Source organism: Diabrotica undecimpunctata, chromosome 10, assembly GCF_040954645.1.
Source record: "Diabrotica undecimpunctata isolate CICGRU chromosome 10, icDiaUnde3, whole genome shotgun sequence".
Lineage (NCBI taxonomy): Eukaryota > Metazoa > Arthropoda > Insecta > Coleoptera > Chrysomelidae > Diabrotica > Diabrotica undecimpunctata.
The window spans coordinates 46,114,656-46,132,827 of record NC_092812.1 but is presented as its reverse complement, the minus strand read 5'-3'; the positions used below and the strand labels follow the sequence as shown (position 1 = coordinate 46,132,827).

The following is an 18,172-nucleotide window of genomic DNA, read 5'->3' as shown; positions in this document are numbered from 1 at the left end:
GCGGTCATCAGAAAAACCAATGTAACAGGCCATATAAACACCAAAACCGTACAAATTACTGCATAAGCAAAATAAGCATACGATGTCGCCATTATTAGTAGAAGCAAGACACGACTAATGAAAACGTTTAAGGAAATTAATCCTGAAGCACAAAAAAGAGGGCTTAAAATAAACGAAACAAAAACTAAGTACATGACCATCAAAAGAACACCTGAGAATGAAAATAATATAGCAATATACAACTATACTATTAAACGTGTGCATGCTTTGACATATCTGAGCACAGAAATCAATCAGAAGAATTCCGTAAGTAACGAAATTAATGCACGTATTTCCAGTAAAAATCCTACATACTATGCTAATAAAAGATTGATGACATCGAAATTATTAGAAAAAAGAACCAAAATGACTATCTACAGGACTTTGATTAGACCCGTAGTAACCTATGGTTGTGAAACCTAGGTAATGACGAAAAAAGAGGAAGCCCAACTCAGGACATTCGAGAGAAAGATATTGAGAAAAGTATATGGCCCGGTGCAAGAGGAAGACGGCACATGGAGACTCAGGAGAAACGATGAGGTTAATGAACTGAATGAAGAGTATGACATTGTAAGATTTGTGAAAAGTCAAAAACTGTCATGGCTGGGACATGTTCAGCGACAAGAATACACGAAAACGACAAAGAAGATGTTACAGTGGAAGCCTGTAGGAAGGCGGAAAAAAGGAAGGTTCAGGACGAGATGGTTGGATGACGTGAAAGACGACCTGAAAACCATGAATGTAAGACAATGGAGGAGAAGGGCCCAAGAGAGATCTGAATGGAAAGACATAGCCAGACAGCCAAAGGACCCATTCATGGTTATGATGCTAAAAGAAGAACAAGATATATCAATGGACGCATATTGAAAAGTCGAGCTCGAATATTTAGTTCCATTTTGATATCATTTCCGGTTAAAAAGTTATGATCAAAAGTTGGACAAAAAGTGACTAAAAGTTAGTAAAATAGTATACCAATCAAAGAGTCCAAAATATCGACTAGAATTATTTTACTTCCGGTCACGTTGGGTCCAATTGCTTGTATGGTCCATATTTATTAATAACCGGCTGATTTATTAACCATAGTTTTAGAAAAATAAATAGAATTTGATGTTTTAATTTTTTCATGAGATGTATTTACGATTTTTTTATTCTGACGCTTGAAACAGAATTATAAACTAATTATTTTTTTTGCAAAACTATCTTTAAAATAACTTTTATATTTACCTACACTTATATTAGTTATTACTTTTATTTATTACTTTTTTCGATGATTCAATTTTAAATTTCCTCAACTTCGCGGTTATTCATATATAACACTCATTTGCTCGTTTAGTGAAAATTCTCGTTTTTTTAGCTAAAGAATTTAGTGTGGTGATTAGAATGACGTATACATGATTTAATAAAAAAATTCGAAAAAATGCAGTTTTTTGTTTTGCAAATCGAATAACAGTAAAATTATTTCATTTACGGAAAGCATACGTTTAAATAGATGCAAATGATTAATAGACAATTGGTAAATTTAATTAATTTTTTAATTAAATAACATTAATAACATTTTTTATTATTTAATTAATATTTGTTTGATGCAATATTTTATATTTATTTACTCATATCCTAATATACAGTCCATTTTATTTATATCATGAAAATAATAAATGTAATTTTTTTCTCGATTTTAGACATTTTTTTAAATATTTTTATACTTTTATTAATCTGGTTAATACAATATTTAATATTTATTTAAATTATTTTCTATTATAAAGTATTTTTATATATAATATTTCTAAAAAGTTGAATATTGATTGTTAAAATAACAATATCTGCAAATTATAATTATAAGTATTACAAACGAGATTGTAGGTCGGTTAACGCTGTAAAAAAAATACTTTTTCTCGTCAGACTCTAGTTATGTCCCAATATATTATGTCAGAAACTTGTACCACGTAGTAAATACTGATTTTCTACGTATACCTTTTCAATGTCTGACGGTTATTAATAAATTTTTTGATAGTCATAAAACCGCATTTCACCCGTCAGACAAGAAAATCGGAAACAAGTTCCGTCAGACAATATGAAAAGTTGTTTTTGCTGCTGTTAATAAAAGTATCCTCAAAAAATTTGCTGGTTATCTATGAATTTCGTCACAGTCGTTTATTCAACTTTATCAAACTTTATTAAAATAAAAAAAGTGAAGCAAATAAATTCAAACGATTAAAATAGGAAAATTAATTATTATCTTCAGTATAATGCGGATTACACTGATATGTTTAAAACTGCTTTTATGATTTCAGCAGATAAATTTTTTGCAGTTAGCACATTTAGCCCCCTTTCAGACGAGGATACTGTATCCGAGATACGCGTATCCGAGACGCAGATATTACGTAGACTCAAATGGAGCTTTTCACACGGGACACGCGAGGGATACAGTATGCAAGATACCGAATTCAGTATCTCGGACCTTCCTGTCGCCGACGACTGAATGCGTATGCCAGATACAGAAGAAACATTACGTTAAATGAACGCTTTCAGACACGAATACTTTTGCACAACATTCCATAGACGCGCAATTTTCTGTCGAATAATTGTGAATGAGCAACGAAAGAAAGAAGGTGTTTTCTGAATATAGTTAAATAATGGAGCGTGCTGTATTTGATAATGACAAGTTTATTTGTTTGGTACAATCAAATCCCTGTCTATGAAATACAGCATCGCCAGATTACTGCAATAGAAATAAAAAGCAGCAGTGCTGGGTCGAAATTTCTAAGCAAATGTGCGACAATTTTGAGGCCATGACTGCAGTACAGCAAAATGAATATGGTAAGAAATAAACATGTTTTTATTATAAATACATAGGTATTTTGTTTCATACGTATACAGTTTAGTTTTAAAAGTTTGCTAATTGGAATTTTGATTATTTAACGAATATAAAACTACATTATTGTGAAAGGAATACGGTCATTTTTTATTTAGGGCGAGGTAAACAATTTACAAATTGGAGATAAGTACACAGATTTATTTTAAATTTAAGTCATAAACTTTAACTTTAACTTCATAAAGTTATAGAAAGCCGTTCTTTTGATGAAATACTTTTCCGCATAGTTGTGTCTTTTTTACTCAATTGAATTTCCAAAATTTTATGAAGTTCTTCAAACGACTTCACAGATATTCGATAATAATTAAAAAACTTCGATGGATCTTGCAATAAATCTTGATACAGCAAATTATACGTTCCCTTGGTTTCTCTTAATTCTACAATAGGATGAACCCAAAAGTTTTTCAGTTTCTTTTTCTTTTTATTTAATATGTACCACAGCATAACACACTCTTCTACATCCATAATCCAAAAATATAACCGCACTGCACTGCTACTATTTTCATACTGACGAGCATGCCCGTGAATCCGATACAGCAGCCATCACAAATTCTGTATCTCGCATACAGTATCTCGCATACAGTATCCTCGTCTGAAAACCCTCTTAGAGTTGACTTTCTTATCAAGTGAACGAGGACACAAATTGTACCTTCCTCGTTTCTTTTGATTTATTGGCTTGGCTTGATTTTCTTGCTCTGCAACTAGAGTATTTATTTCGCATGCAACTATTGCTCTGTAAATGCTAGGATTTCTCTTTGTACCTGCCAGTCTCCGTTGCAGCTAGCTTGTCTTAGTGTTTGAAGAAATTGTTTCCTTGATGAGCTACATCTTCTTTTCTACATTCTTAGATTCTTAGCTACAGTATTAGCTACAGCTACAGTAAACTGTTTAGGGCAGTGATATCAAGAAACTTCATAAACAGTCGATAAGGGCAGCGAGAAGTACCTCGAGCACACATGTATTCCCGAATCATTTTATCGGCATTATCAACTGCTCCTTTGGTGGAATTGTGTGATAATATCATTTCTGGTTTTCTATTTTCTTCATCAGAAACAGACTTATCCTGATATTGCGTAGACAGGATATGGACCAGTTTATTTTTCTTTGGTACATGAGATATAATGCCAACTTTTTCCAAAAAGACAAATTCAGACGAAAAAAACAGCTCGGTTTCTAGAACTGTTTAGTTTCATTGGAATGTCGGGCTTATTTTTGAGAACAGTTCCAAGCAGCGTTAGATTTTTGATCAGAAGAAATTCTGCTAAGGCTAGGGATGTAAAGAAATTACCTGTAGTAACTCGTAACTCCTCGATGAGTGCCATATAAAGAAGACGCAAATCTGTTACTACTCTGAAACCTTGATTTTTTTGAGGTTGCGCTCCTAGTTGCTTGCCTGTGTAAATTGAACGTCTGTTTAAAATTCGTAACAAAAAGGTCCCATATGTCTCTAAAAATAGCAAACTTGTCTATTTTATGCCTTTTTTTTCGATTTATCATCAAATCGGATAAAATTGCTTATCTGAGTAAATCTGCCACGAAGCATTGATGAGGTGAATATGTTACGACGAATTGATTCATCTGTACCAAACATTTCTGCAACGTTCTCTTTTCTGCTCTAATCAAAACTCCAATAAATGCATCGAGATCTGTAATATCAATGTCTTTCCATATGTTCTGTTTCTCCGGCCTTTTCTTCACTGTAAATTCGGTATGTGTGAGTTGCTTCTTGATTGGTATGTTGACAGATATGCATGTCACGAGTCAAGAAAATGTTAAAAATCTCAAATATTTAATTGCCATTGCTAGCGTATGCTGTTGGCCCTGGTTTGGTAGTAACAATATTTCTCGAAGAACCTCAAGACAAAGAGAAGCGTCAGAGCTCCACACACGTCCAAATTTTGCAGAAAGTATACATTTTATTTATTGCTTCTTCTATCTTACTCCTCTATAAGTTCTCCGTCCATCTCTCTTTTCCTACCTCATTATTTACTATCGTATTCCGTAACCATCGACTATCTCTGATTACTTCAGACTGAGTGCTACGCCAAGCTGCCGGCAATGCCAACTAATAATAGAACCATCTAAGAAAAATGTCAAGGTCACTCAAAAACTAGTCTCGTATGTACTATATCGTTCGGTAAGTTTATAACAGTACTTAAATGCCTTAATTAACGCCAAAATTTAAAAACGAATATATATCCAAATATGTAACGTAAAATAATACGTGAGGTCCTCCAGGGACCCCACTGATCAAAATGCAATTTTCATTGATGTTAATTATTGAAACTTGGTGAAAGGTATTGGAAGTTGTGTAAAAGCCATAAAAATTGAGCTATAGGAGATTTCAGGGATAAAATTGGCCATTATTTAACTGGAGGTTAAAAAATGTAGTCCTGCGGTCCCAAAAGGACCCCACGTCGTTGTTTTAGGGTTAAGTATGTAATTAATATTTTTTTTATTTCTCTTTGGTAAAGTAAACTCATGTTTTTCACCACTGAGGCGTGCAATTATGACTTAAACCCTAAGGCTTGCCCGTTTGCATTTTTGTGTTCTTGTATTCGAAGTTTGTCGGCGTGGTCATATTATTTTTATAAATTCTTGTACAGCACTGAGATAAGAATGTATCGAGATTTATAATTTTTTTTGCTTTAATCAGTCCTACATAAAGACCGTTGTATTTTTTGCCAGAAAAACTATGCTATGCTAGTATGCATTTCTAAATCAAATATAGCAGATATGTACATCTAGAACGTCTTAAAGGCATCGAACACCTACACAAAACAAATTTGAAGCGAATATCCAATCCAATAATAATTAAAGATTTTTTATAAGATTGTACAGATAAGCATGCAATCAAATAGGTATTTTATTTAAAATAATAGGGTTTCCACTATCAACTTAAAAACAGACATGTTTATCGAGAACAGAATACCTCTATTAATGAATAAAACAGCACACAAAAACGATGAGTCGGTTTATGATCTTCCTTGAATAATGAACATGATATTAGTCGCAAACTGAAAAGTGCAGAAACCAGAAGTTGATGAGTTGATGGTTTTCGAACAATAGCAAGTTGTTCGAAAATTAAACCGTGAACGCAGGTATAATAATAACTGATAAAAGTATATAGGGTTTCATCATCTTAAATATACAGTAAGTAATTGGAAACCTACAAATAAAAATATTTAACACATATTATAGTAAAATTTTGGACGATTACATAATGATATACAATGGAGTAGATAACTATTAGATAAGACAGACATTAAAATTCGATAGAGCTCATACTATTACAATTGTTGGCGTCTAAGCTTCATAGGAAGGTAAAAACAAAGAAACAGTAAATCAATACAAATCACGTCAAACAATACTTAGAAATACCCCAAAATTTGGAGTTTTCCACTCGCAATCTGATTTTCAATGTCTAGGTGATCTCCTTTGTTTATTACTAAACTTTCTTAAAACAAATATTTGCTCCCCTCATTGTTTGTGTCTGTACAGTAACGTATGTCCGTTTGCGATGTGTGCCATTTCCATATACTTTGTTTTCTGCTCGTTTAACGATCCCTATCTAACAGAACTATTTAATAGATGTCTCCATAATAGCAAAATCTAGTCTCTATCTAGTCCGAATGATTATAGGCCTGTATCGTTGTTTAGTCATGATAGATTAGATTCGAGATATAGACAACTATTAATACATTATTACAATATATATATATATATATATATATATATATATATATATATATATATATATAATGTATTAGTTGCCTATATCTCGAATCTAATATATCATGACTGAACAACGATACACGTTACGAGCAAAGCCCGAAATTGGACAATCCTAGCATTGTACGAAAATTTTCTCTATTTCTAGCATTGTACCTCCAAACTGTACAATGTCCGAAGTGATTAAAATTTAAAATGATTACCGAAACGCTCATCGATTCGAATCGATTATTATTGACAAACGACACACCAATCAAAAATCGAACATTTCTTGTTAATTATTTGATATTTGTATATTTTCTATTTATATATATATATATATATATATATATATATATATATATATATATATATGTATATATGTATATAGAGTTGTTCGTTTTCGAAAGGACAATGTGATGAAAGGCTGTGTCAAACTAAAATATAAATAATAAGAAGAAATTGTTCTGCAATAGAGTGATAATGTTAATGAAACATTTTAATCACTATAATACCGGGAAGATGTTCGTAAAACATTTCAGATTTTCAAGAGATGTGTATGATAATTTAAAATAATTTAATCCTACAATCCAGAAGTCAGAAGCGTTAATTAATTATGGATTTATAACCTCATTGATGTTTGGTTGTCTTCAATAACAAATGGTGAATAATAGTAAAAATCGATCTGAATCGATATCTGTTATATTCTCCCAAACTTTGACGCATGGCTACTTATTGAAATTCGAACATTGTACAGCCATTCTTTTATACAAAGTCCGACGATAATGTCTATTTCGGAGATTGTACAGTAAAGGGGTACAATGCTAGAAGTGGACAAGATTTTCCGTACAATGCTACGATTGTACAATTTCGGACATTGCTCGTAACATTATATATATATATATATATATATATATATATATATATATATATATATATATATAAACGCAACTATGATAGTACAAATAGACAAAAATACAAATCCCATCCCCATTAACAGAGGAATTAGAAAATACGACGTAATATTTTCAAATCTTTTTAACCTAACCCTAGAAGACGTCTCCAAAACTACAAATTGGTCAACATATGGAATCAACGTTAATGGCAACAAGTTAAATTAGGTACCTCACATTCGCTGACGACATCGTGATTATAGCGAGCACATACGAGGAACTACAAAGTGTGATGGAAGAACTCGAAGGCAGCTCCCAATACGTCGGTCTAAAAGTGAATATGAAAAAAACAAAACAATGACAAACATAGACTACCCCAGTAGTATAACTATAAATGGCAGTGAGATAGAACAAGTTCAGGAATGTATCTACCTAGTCAAATTCTGAAACTTAAGAAAGAGAACCAAAGTGCGGAAATGACTAGAAGAGCAAGACTGCCATGAGCAGGATTTGGAAAACTCAGTTGAATACTTGGGAATCGCAAAATACCTCAATACTGGAGGAGCAAAGTGGAAGGAACAACTGGGTAAGATCAAAAACAAAAGTCGAAGATATCACAACAAAAATTACCAAACTCAAATGGAGCTTCGAAGGTCACACTGACAGACAAAAAGACCAACGTTGGAACGCCACAATACAACATTGTAGACCTTACAACGATAGGCAACCAAGAGGAAGACCACAGGTGAGATGGGTAGATGACATAAAAAGAATAGCCTACGTCCAAAAATGGACGATAGAAGGCTAAGAAGAAGAAGAAAAAGATGGTATTTTTTAATTTCTTGGAGGTTTTGACCCATATACTCCTTTTTTTACTGCTACACATCTCTGCCTTTCTCCTCTCAAGTTCATATTCACTTTGATTTTGTTCATTTGGGTTCTTCGGGTACTTTTGTCTTGCTTTGTTTTTTCTGTCCAAGCTTTGCCTACAGCTGTTCTAAACGATTCTTTTTTCCACCCCCTTCTTTACGCGGTCTAATCGCTTTTAGGCTGATTCTTTTGCATTTTCAATTAATTTTCATTCCTTCTCGATACCATCTTGATTTTCGATTTTAAGTTATTTTGTTGCCACATATACCTGGAATTTCTCAACAATATTATTATCCTTAAGTCTGGCGACGTTATGGTTATTGTCACATGTTCCCTGATTTTTGGCTACCTCTGTTTTAATTTTGAAATCATTAATATGTGATCAGAATCAGCATCTTCCCCTTGATAACATCTTACGTCCATTATAGGTTTTGCGTGTTTGATCTCTATCAGCATAAGATCCTGCTTCCTTGTGAATTGTTTTGTGATCGAAGTAGGTACTAAGAAGAACATACCTAATATGGAATAGACCATGTACTTAACAACGCAATAATGTACTTCGTGTATGAATATCTCATAAATCAGTGAGACCGGTACAGAATCTTTCAGCTTGTCATGAAAAGTAAAATCAAGGGCCGCAGAGGAATTGGCAGGAAGCAGATTTCATGGCTCAAGAACATTTGCGATTGGACAGGACACCAATGTAATTGCCAACGTTAGGGGGGCCTAATATGGCATCGAAAGAAGAATAAATAAATGTTAATTGGAATCTAAAATATCTAAAACATGACAAACGACACAAATTATACCTAACATTTAATAACCCATTACAGTGTAATGGGGAAATATATGGATACATCCAGTAAAGTTATATAGGGATAGATAAAATGCAAGGAGATGAGTTGTGTGTTCGTGTTGTATTACATAAAAATTCTAGGGAAAATGAAAGGCACAATATATAAAACTGTAATAAGCCAGCTCTGATCTACGGAACTGAATATTGAGCAGTAAAAAAAAAGGAACAACGAATGCATGTCGCGGAAATAAGAATATTTAAACGGATGACTGCAGTAGCAGTCCAGTTCCTGGAAAGAACATAAAAGAAAGTCCAAAGAAGACCTAGTGTGATAGCTTAGGCAAGACTTGTCCATGGAAGTCTATTGGTACGGGAATGAGCAATATCGAAATCTTGTATCAAAATAAATTAAGATTAAGAAGTCGTTATACATAATTTTTAAGCTTTGTATACCATTAAAGATGCTAGTAAATGTATTTTTTCATCATTAATTAATTTCATTAATAAATTTTGTGAAAATTTGTTTTCCCTTGTTTTATTTATTTAAAAACAATAGAACTAAAAATAAATAAACACGTGGTACTACCGTTAATGAATAATGTAATATAAACAAACAAACATATACCTTCTAATGTGTAATCCCAAGTAAATAAAACTTTGGCTGAACTACACTTAAATTTTGTTAAATCAATCACGTTCACGTATAATTGCACTTTACTTGCACCTGACGATCTTGAATTCAATAGTAATAGTCTTGTTTGACAAACGCTGTCAACAACGCCGAGCACACAGTACAGCAAAATACTCCACAGAGGATAGATAGTACTAGATAAAAAAGTAAACGTAGGCGACCCCGAAGCAAGCGAACAACTGTTTGACGTTTGGTTTGGTAGCCGGCAAACGACGAAATAAAACATTAACGAAAACATACAGACAGAGCGGAGTATTCAACGTAAACAACACGAAATTATGTGGCAAATATCAGAGCAGACATGAGATCATTCTCGATGGTGATTGCGACCGCATTATTGAAACGAAATATACCTCCCTAACAAAAAATCGTCATGTCACCTACTAACACATTTATCATTCATTGTTAACAGAATTTAGATTAGTCTACAAATGTGCAGCTGATACTGAGGCTACAATTTATTATGAAGAAAACATCATAATACAGATAACGCAACAATTTTGTTTACAGAGTGGAAATTTAAATTCGTAGATATAAAATTATGTTTGAAAGGTAATATTAAAAGTACAAAAATGGGATGTAGCACTCCGAGAGTGACAGAGGAGCGAAAGCATTTTTTATCGTGGTCTAAGCACGGAGCGATTATATATATATATATATATATATATATATATATATATATATATATATATATATATATATATATATATATATATTCTTCTTCTTCTTGGACCACGCCTTCCAAATATTTTTCCTGGCAGAATGGCTTGTAGGAGGGCATATTTTAATTCATTTCGCATCATGTATCCGAAGTATTGTAAATTTCGAGATTTGGTGGTGGTCAGTACTTCTTGGTTCTTCTTTATTCTTCTGAAGACCTCCTCATTTGTGACTCGGTATTACACGGGATTTTAAGTATTCGCCGATATAGCCACATCTCAAATACTTCCAATCTTCTGCACATATCTTCGTTCAAGGTCCACGATTCAACACCATAAAAAAGTACAGAATAGACGTACCAAGAGAGAGGTTGTGGCTTTGTAAGAAGGTCCCCATCCGATTGAAGGTAGATCTAGCTTTTTCAATACGCTCTCTTATTGGTTCATTCTTCATTTATTATGGTGCCGAGTCACTCTTTCTACTGGAGTTTGGTTGACGTAGAGTTGATCTTTTGTTATCTTTGTCTTGCTACTTATTAATCATGAGTTTTGCTTCTTTAAGTTTCTATTGACTCCATATTGTTGACTGTTATACGTGATTTTGTTCATAAGGACTTGTAGGTCTTCTAAGTTGTCCACAAGTACTATGGTGTCATCTGCATATCTGATTCAGTTTCGTGCATAGCTTCGATAAATATTTTTTCAGAGTAGAGATTAAAGATTACAGGTGACAAAATACAGCCTTGCCTCACTCCACGTATGATTTTCACATATTCGGTGTGTCCAGCTTTAACTCTGAGATTTGTGCTTCTGAGAAAATGCTTCTTTTGGTATTTGCATCAGCCTAACGTGCGGTACTCAATCAACGCTTTCTCGTAATCAACCAGACATGCGTATACGTCCCAATTGACGTCTCTGCATCTCTGGAATAAGACTTGTATTGAGAACAAAGCCTCTCTCTCAACAGAATTTATGAACCCTAAATGGTTGGGGGAAATTTGACTTTCAAACAGCTTGTAAATTCTCTAATCGATTATCTTTGGAAACAATCTTATGAGATGACTCATGAGGCTTCTCGTACGATATTCTTCGCATTTTTTGGCTCCTGTTTTTTTTAAGTGCAATAAACTAACGACTTCAGCCATTCTGATAGTATTTCTCCAGAGTTGTGTTGAGTATCTTTGTGATTATTAGTATTGATTCGTTGTCCATTACCTTAAGTAGATCTGCTTGTATATTATCGGGTCCTGCTGGCTTGATACCTTTTAGCTGTGTTATTGCATAATAAACTTCTTCTAGCTCAAAGGTTTTATCACTTTGGCCTTCAAAGTTTCTCTAGGAATTATTTCCAAGTTCTTATTTTACTCTGTCTAGAGTCTTAATTTTTTCGCATCTTTCCATTGCTTCATTTTCTTTCGACTCTATGATTTTCCTTCTTATTGGTATCTTTAACGTTTTATATCTGCCTGGGTCATTTTTGTTGATTAATTTTTCTGCCTTTAAGTGTTTATCCTTTACTTTTTAAGTATTTCTGTAACCTGTTTGACCGTTTGTTCATCATTCGATTTCTCTCTAATTGCAGTCATTTGCTCGTTTAACGTGGCTTAGACCCCCATTTTCGTATTAAGCTTTTAATATAATATCTTTTAGCATTCATAGATCGTATGATTGTGATTTGCTTTTCTGCACTTTTTCGAGTTTGAGTTGAAATATTCCCACCAATGGAACGCGGTCTGTCTCCTAGTCGGCGGCTCCAAGCTGGTATGCAGAAATAGATCAAATGGCTTGGATGGAGACCGGGATGAAAACTACAAGGAAGTCCCGCTCAAGCCAGTGGTGGAACAGGATGGACTGAGCGCTCGGCGCAGTGTAGAAAGTATGCAAAGAAGCTAAGGAAACTTGCCGACCATGTGGACTTCGATTACGTGATGCCGGTTTCATTATCCCTTTCCTGATATGATGGAAGTAATCACCTATTATATAGATTTCCGTTGGACAAGAATGAACGAAGATCAACAAACAAAAGAAATAGACCTCAGCCCTCCAAAAACTATACAACTGGATCCCGTTAAAGGCCATACTTCTAAAGATGAAGAGAAATTGCTGAAAACCACGATGGAGCTCCACATTGACCGAAAAACATGTAGGGAGCTGGTATGAACTACGCAGCGATGGAAAGATTTAAGTACCTGTTGAGGCAAGAAATCGATCCAAATAGGAGGCGCTAAAGTTTGGCCAAAAATCACAAACATAAATGTAGAGTATAAACAAAAGATTTTACAGGTCGCACTGTGGAAAGAAAAACGAGAGCAAACGAACCCTTTGCAAGCTACATATATTATTATTGGCTAAGTTTTCCATTAATTTAATTTATTATTCGAGTTTCTTGAGAGCCCATCTCATTGGTTTGTAAATGTAAATTTGTTTCCTTTTTAAAATAAATCGCTAAAATGAAAATAACGCTTTCTGTTTAATATTTACTATTAAATTTATTCTAACAATACAAAACAAGCAAAACAATAATTTTCAAATATAAACTTAGAACAAAACAAAACAGATAATAATTTTAAAGTGAACTAAATGTTTAGTTCGCCAGTAGAAAAAGAAACAAATGCAAATTATGTGCACTACATTAATTATTTATTGTACGCAATTGTATTTTCTGCTGTGCAAATTAATATTAAAATTAAACGGTGAAAGCAATCGTGTAGCGTCGTTCATAGCGAAGAAGTAATATGTACTTCGTTAGGTATTAATTTTATTATACTCAGTGGAGTTCAAAATTTGTTACGAGCGTTACTTTATTTTGTAATAATTGTCATTATAGTTCTAATGAAAATGACAATCGTTGTATAGAAATTAAGAGAATTCCAAATACAATGTAAGCTTTATTATGTTGGATTGGCACTTCTGAATCTAATGGTAATTATTATTTATCTGGAAGCTCTTCTATCTTAACCCCTATGTACAGCAAATCTGAATTTAACTAATCGAACCTAATTTAACCTACTAGTCCAAACTATAGAGACAAAAATGAAGGATTTTGAGCATTAATTAGTGAATTTTTGAAAACAGCACAGCCTTATAAGGGGCAATGCCTGGAGTAACCTACAAGTGTTTTGTTATGCAAAAGCATGATTATTGTAGCTATGTTAATTACAAATCGAATGAAACTTCCTAACATCTGATCGGTCAATTATTTTTCGAGATATGTTTAATTTTATAAAAATTCTTAAATATATATAAATTTTACAAAGCCATAACTGTTTTTCTAAAAAAGATAAGAGATCTAACTTTAAACAGATTCTCTTGTTGGTCCATTATATTTTTATGGAATAAAAATAATTGCTTAAAAAGTTTTGCAACCCCTTGTTTATGGCTTTGAAGTACGGCGACTTTTGCATTATAAACTAATTAAGCTACAGCGCTCTCTATACAGTACACACATTTTTAACTTACTGATTCTTATAGTTGTAGTCAAGACAAATATTTAAAAAAAAGTTTTCTATAACCAATAAAAGTGTCGTCAGCTTAATTTGTTTAAAAAATCACAGCTGCTGTATTTATAACAATTAAGAATTAAAATTGGTGCCATTTAATAGTTAAAGGCCTATATTTTATGAGGATATTATTTTTATTTAAAGATACCGCTATTTATAGTCAAAAAACATAAGTAAAGTTGAAGCTCTAGAATTAGTATAATATACATTCAGGTAATTCACGATTTAAAGTTGAGACCATCTTTTAACAGTGGGTGGTGGAGAAGAGGATAAAATCGGAATAATATATTTGTCAGTGCAAGAATAGCAAAAATAACAAATAAAACTCTCGCAGCTTCGATACTTTAAACACAACATAGACCCATTAATTGTACAATATCAGCTGCACTACTACTACTACTAAGGATTTCCACAGTTTTCACTGTCTTCCTTCACTCAACCGTTTTCTCCAATTTTCCCTGTCATTCCAGTCTCCATCTCGCAGGGTTCTTTTCTCCATAGCCTCGTCGATTTTATCTCTGAATGACCCTCGGTGTCTTCCTCTCTTTCTTCTTCCAATCGGGCTCCATTCTGTGATTTTGTTTATCCAGCGTCCTCTGTCCGCTCTTCTGACGTGGCCGTACCAGGATAGTCTCTTCTCCTCTATATAGTCGATTATGTCTGATTGCACTCCCATTCTCCGCTTAATCTCTGCGTTTTCAATTCTGTCTCTTTTTGTAAGTCTACAGCTTCTCCTCAGGAACTCCATTTCTACTGCTCTTATTCTACCTCTATTTCTCTTGTTTATTGTCCAGTTTTCGGACCCATATGTCAGGATACTTCTTGTCAGGGTGTTATATATTCTCTTTTTTGTCTTTATCGTAATGTTCTTATCCCACAACACTCAGTTTAGTTGTCTTATACAGTTTCTTGTTTGTCTCAGTCTGTTGTTTATATCTTCTTCTGTTGTTCCCTGGTTCGATATTATGGTTCCTAAATACTTGAATTTATCTGTTCCATTTATTTGTCTTCCCTCGTCTATCTCTAGGTTTCTCATATCCTTGTTTTCTGTTGTTAGGTATTCGGTTTTCTCTAAGTTTATTTCCATTCCGTTGTTTTTATATTCTTCTTCTAGTTTTCTGAGCATAAAGCTGAGATCTTCTTCATCTTGTGCGATGACTACTTGATCGTCGGCAAAACTTAAGGTGTATAGGTATTCGTCTCTTACTGGTATGCCCATTCCTTCGCACTTTCTCCTCCATGGTTTGAGTGTCTTTTCCAAGAATATTTTAAACAGAGTAGGGGACGTAGCACAGCCTTGTAGAAGTCCTTTTGTCGTCTTAAATGGATTGTAGGCTTTATTTCCACATTTAATAGCTACTTTGTTTTCTTTGTATAGTGCTTTAACTGCTTTTATTAGTGTTTGTCGGATTCCGAGATCATTCATTGCTTCCCATAATTTGACTCTAGGTATTGAGTCATATGCTTTCTTTAGATCAACAAAGGCCAGATGGACCGGTCTACCTTTTGCCATTTTCTTCTCTATCAGTTGTTCTAATGTGTACGTATGATCTAGGCATGATTTTCCTACTGTGAACCCTGCTTGGTCTTCTCCAATTTTTCCTATTATTTCAGTTTCTAGTTTTTCTTTAATAATTTTCCCGTAAAGTCTACCTACCGACGATATTATACTAATTCCTCTGTAGTTTTCACATTTTTTCCTGTTTCCTTTCTTATGTATGGATGTGATGTATGGTTGTGTCCATTCCGCAGGTATTTCTTCTCCATTTAGTCCTCTTTCGAACATTCTATGTAGCATGCGGAATAACTTTTCCGTTCCGTTTTTAATTAGTTCGTTTGGTATTCCTCCGGGTCCTTTGGCTTTTTTGTTCTTCAATGTCTTGATTGCTCTCTTAACTTCATCAGCTGCAGTGAATTCTAAAAAAGTTCCTTTTAAAATAAGATTCAATTTTAAAAAGGCAAATTGGGAAGACGTCATCAAAGAATTGGACAAAGAACTGATAAAAATAGTACCAACACCATAAAACTATGAAAACCTTGTAAAGATTGTAACAAACATCTAGAAGACATATTCCAAGAGGTTGCCAGAAAGAATATTATTATTATTATACAATGATATTGGGCCAAAAAAGGGCTTACGTCATCCAAATTATAACATATTTTGTAGGTACTAAACTAAATATTAAACATGAAATAAACAAAAAAAATTCAAATTTTCAGAGTAAAAATAAAATTAATATCCAAAAGAATTAGTAATTAGAAAAAGTTCTTGCAACAGTACCAAACTAAATATAAATATTACAAAGTATACAAAAGATTACAAAATTCATTGTAATGAAGAAAAATCATATCAAATATATCGCTACCACTTTAACAGTTAAAAAAAAAACAAAAAATACAAACATAGTTAATATAACACTAGGTACAAGCTTTCATCAAACTTGTTTTTGAAACTATTTAAACTATAACTTCTAGTATGTCCTCACTTAAACTGTTACTTTTAATAAAAATTGGTTAACTAAAAAGTTTTACCTGACAGTGGTTTTAAAATACTCCTTTTTTAATTTATAATTATGATCTCTTAGTCTATCATCTTCGTTAATATTAAAAAAGATTGACGTTACCCAAAAATCCCCCCTAAGAATTCTATAAGTAGATATGGCATCACTTATCTTAATCTTCCATAATTAAAAGATAGCTTAGTAGCTCTTCGTTGTACTCCTTTTAATAAATTAATGTCCCTTTGCAAATGGGGTGACCAAACTGACTCTGCAAATTCTAGGTGAGCTCTGACAACTTTTGTAGAGTTTCAAAAACAAGTCTGGAGAGATTCTATAAAAAGATTTTGATTTGGTTGACCGTGGCACCAAGATCATTAACTTCCTGTACCGATTTCAGAGGAACTCCATCCAAAAAATATGTTATATATGGATTATTATATCCACATTTCGAGACACAACACTTACGTGTATTTATTGGAATAGCCCGTTTTAGGCTCCATTCTGATAGCTAGTTAAGGTCATTCTGAAGAATATTAACGACATCTGGACAGTAATATAACTTTATATCTTCGGCATATGAAACCGATTTTGACTGTCAACCACACGTTAAATCAGATAAGTACAACAAAAACAGAATAGGTGCTAATATTGATCCCTGAGGGACATCACTGTCTACTGTACGTGGAACACTGCAGTCATTTTTCACTTTGACCGAAAATATAAACCGAATATATATCAGGACTTCGCAAAAGTCAAATATTTGGTCTGCAGTTAAACATATCAAAGACAAAGAGATAGTGGATAGACTACATAATAATCATCCACATATAAACACGATTGACTACTTAAAGACTTATTATCCAAAAAAAAGGAAGAAGGCCGAAGATCACGAGGAAGATCTTTGGAGACAGAGATCTTTGGAGACAGATAATACACTAAATCAAGATGACTATTACACTCCCTCCGGGGGATCAGGATGGAAGAAAGCGACAACGTGATATATGCAGACAATGAAAATAATATAGATGACAATCCTTTTACCTATGAAGAACTTATAGCGGCCATTTCTGTAATGAACGTTGGTAAAGCAGCATTCTTGGATGATATTAGATCGGACAATTTTGGAAATGAAACAATAAATTGGCTCGTAGTTATGATAAACTCATCTGTAAGTAGGGGTTCTAAACATACCTAAGCTGTGGTGCAAATCAAGAATGGTTGCATTTCTGAAACCAGGTATCTCCACCATCATAGATCAGAAGCTAATATCAGAACACTCTGGATTCAGGGCTGGAAAGTCTGGCTGTAGACAAATCCTAAATCTTGTACAGTATATCGAAACGCACTGGCCTCAAGAAAAAGAAAATATCGGTTGTAGCTTACTTTGAATAAAAAACCGCATATGACATCGTTAACCACCAAAAATTGCTAGTAAAAGTGTACGAAATGACCAAGTACTTCAACTTTATGTACCTGCTGAGATGCATCTTTCAGAATCGTCGGCTCTATGTTAAATTGCAATCCAGGAAGGGCCGCTGAACAGATCAGAGAAATTATAGATCACTTTGATACGAGGTGCTTTATTTATGATGATGATATGGCATGGACCAGGTGGCCACACAGGGGAGAGATTTTGAAGA

General features: G+C 33.5%; 1 protein-coding gene across 11 annotated transcripts in view; it reads right to left on the bottom strand.

Moving 5' to 3' along the window:
• LOC140452463 (latrophilin Cirl-like) overlaps positions 1-18,172 on the bottom strand; it is a 931,875-nt gene that overhangs the window by 280,355 nt on the left and 633,348 nt on the right. Inside the window, exon 1 of one of the 11 annotated variants that reach the window (XM_072546738.1) lies at positions 9,807-10,126. The exons of the other annotated variants lie outside the window; for them this stretch is intronic. The gene's annotated coding sequence lies outside the window, so the exon portion shown is untranslated. Of the gene's footprint in view, positions 1-9,806; positions 10,127-18,172 lie in introns of those variants that run through there. 11 annotated transcript variants of the gene reach the window in all.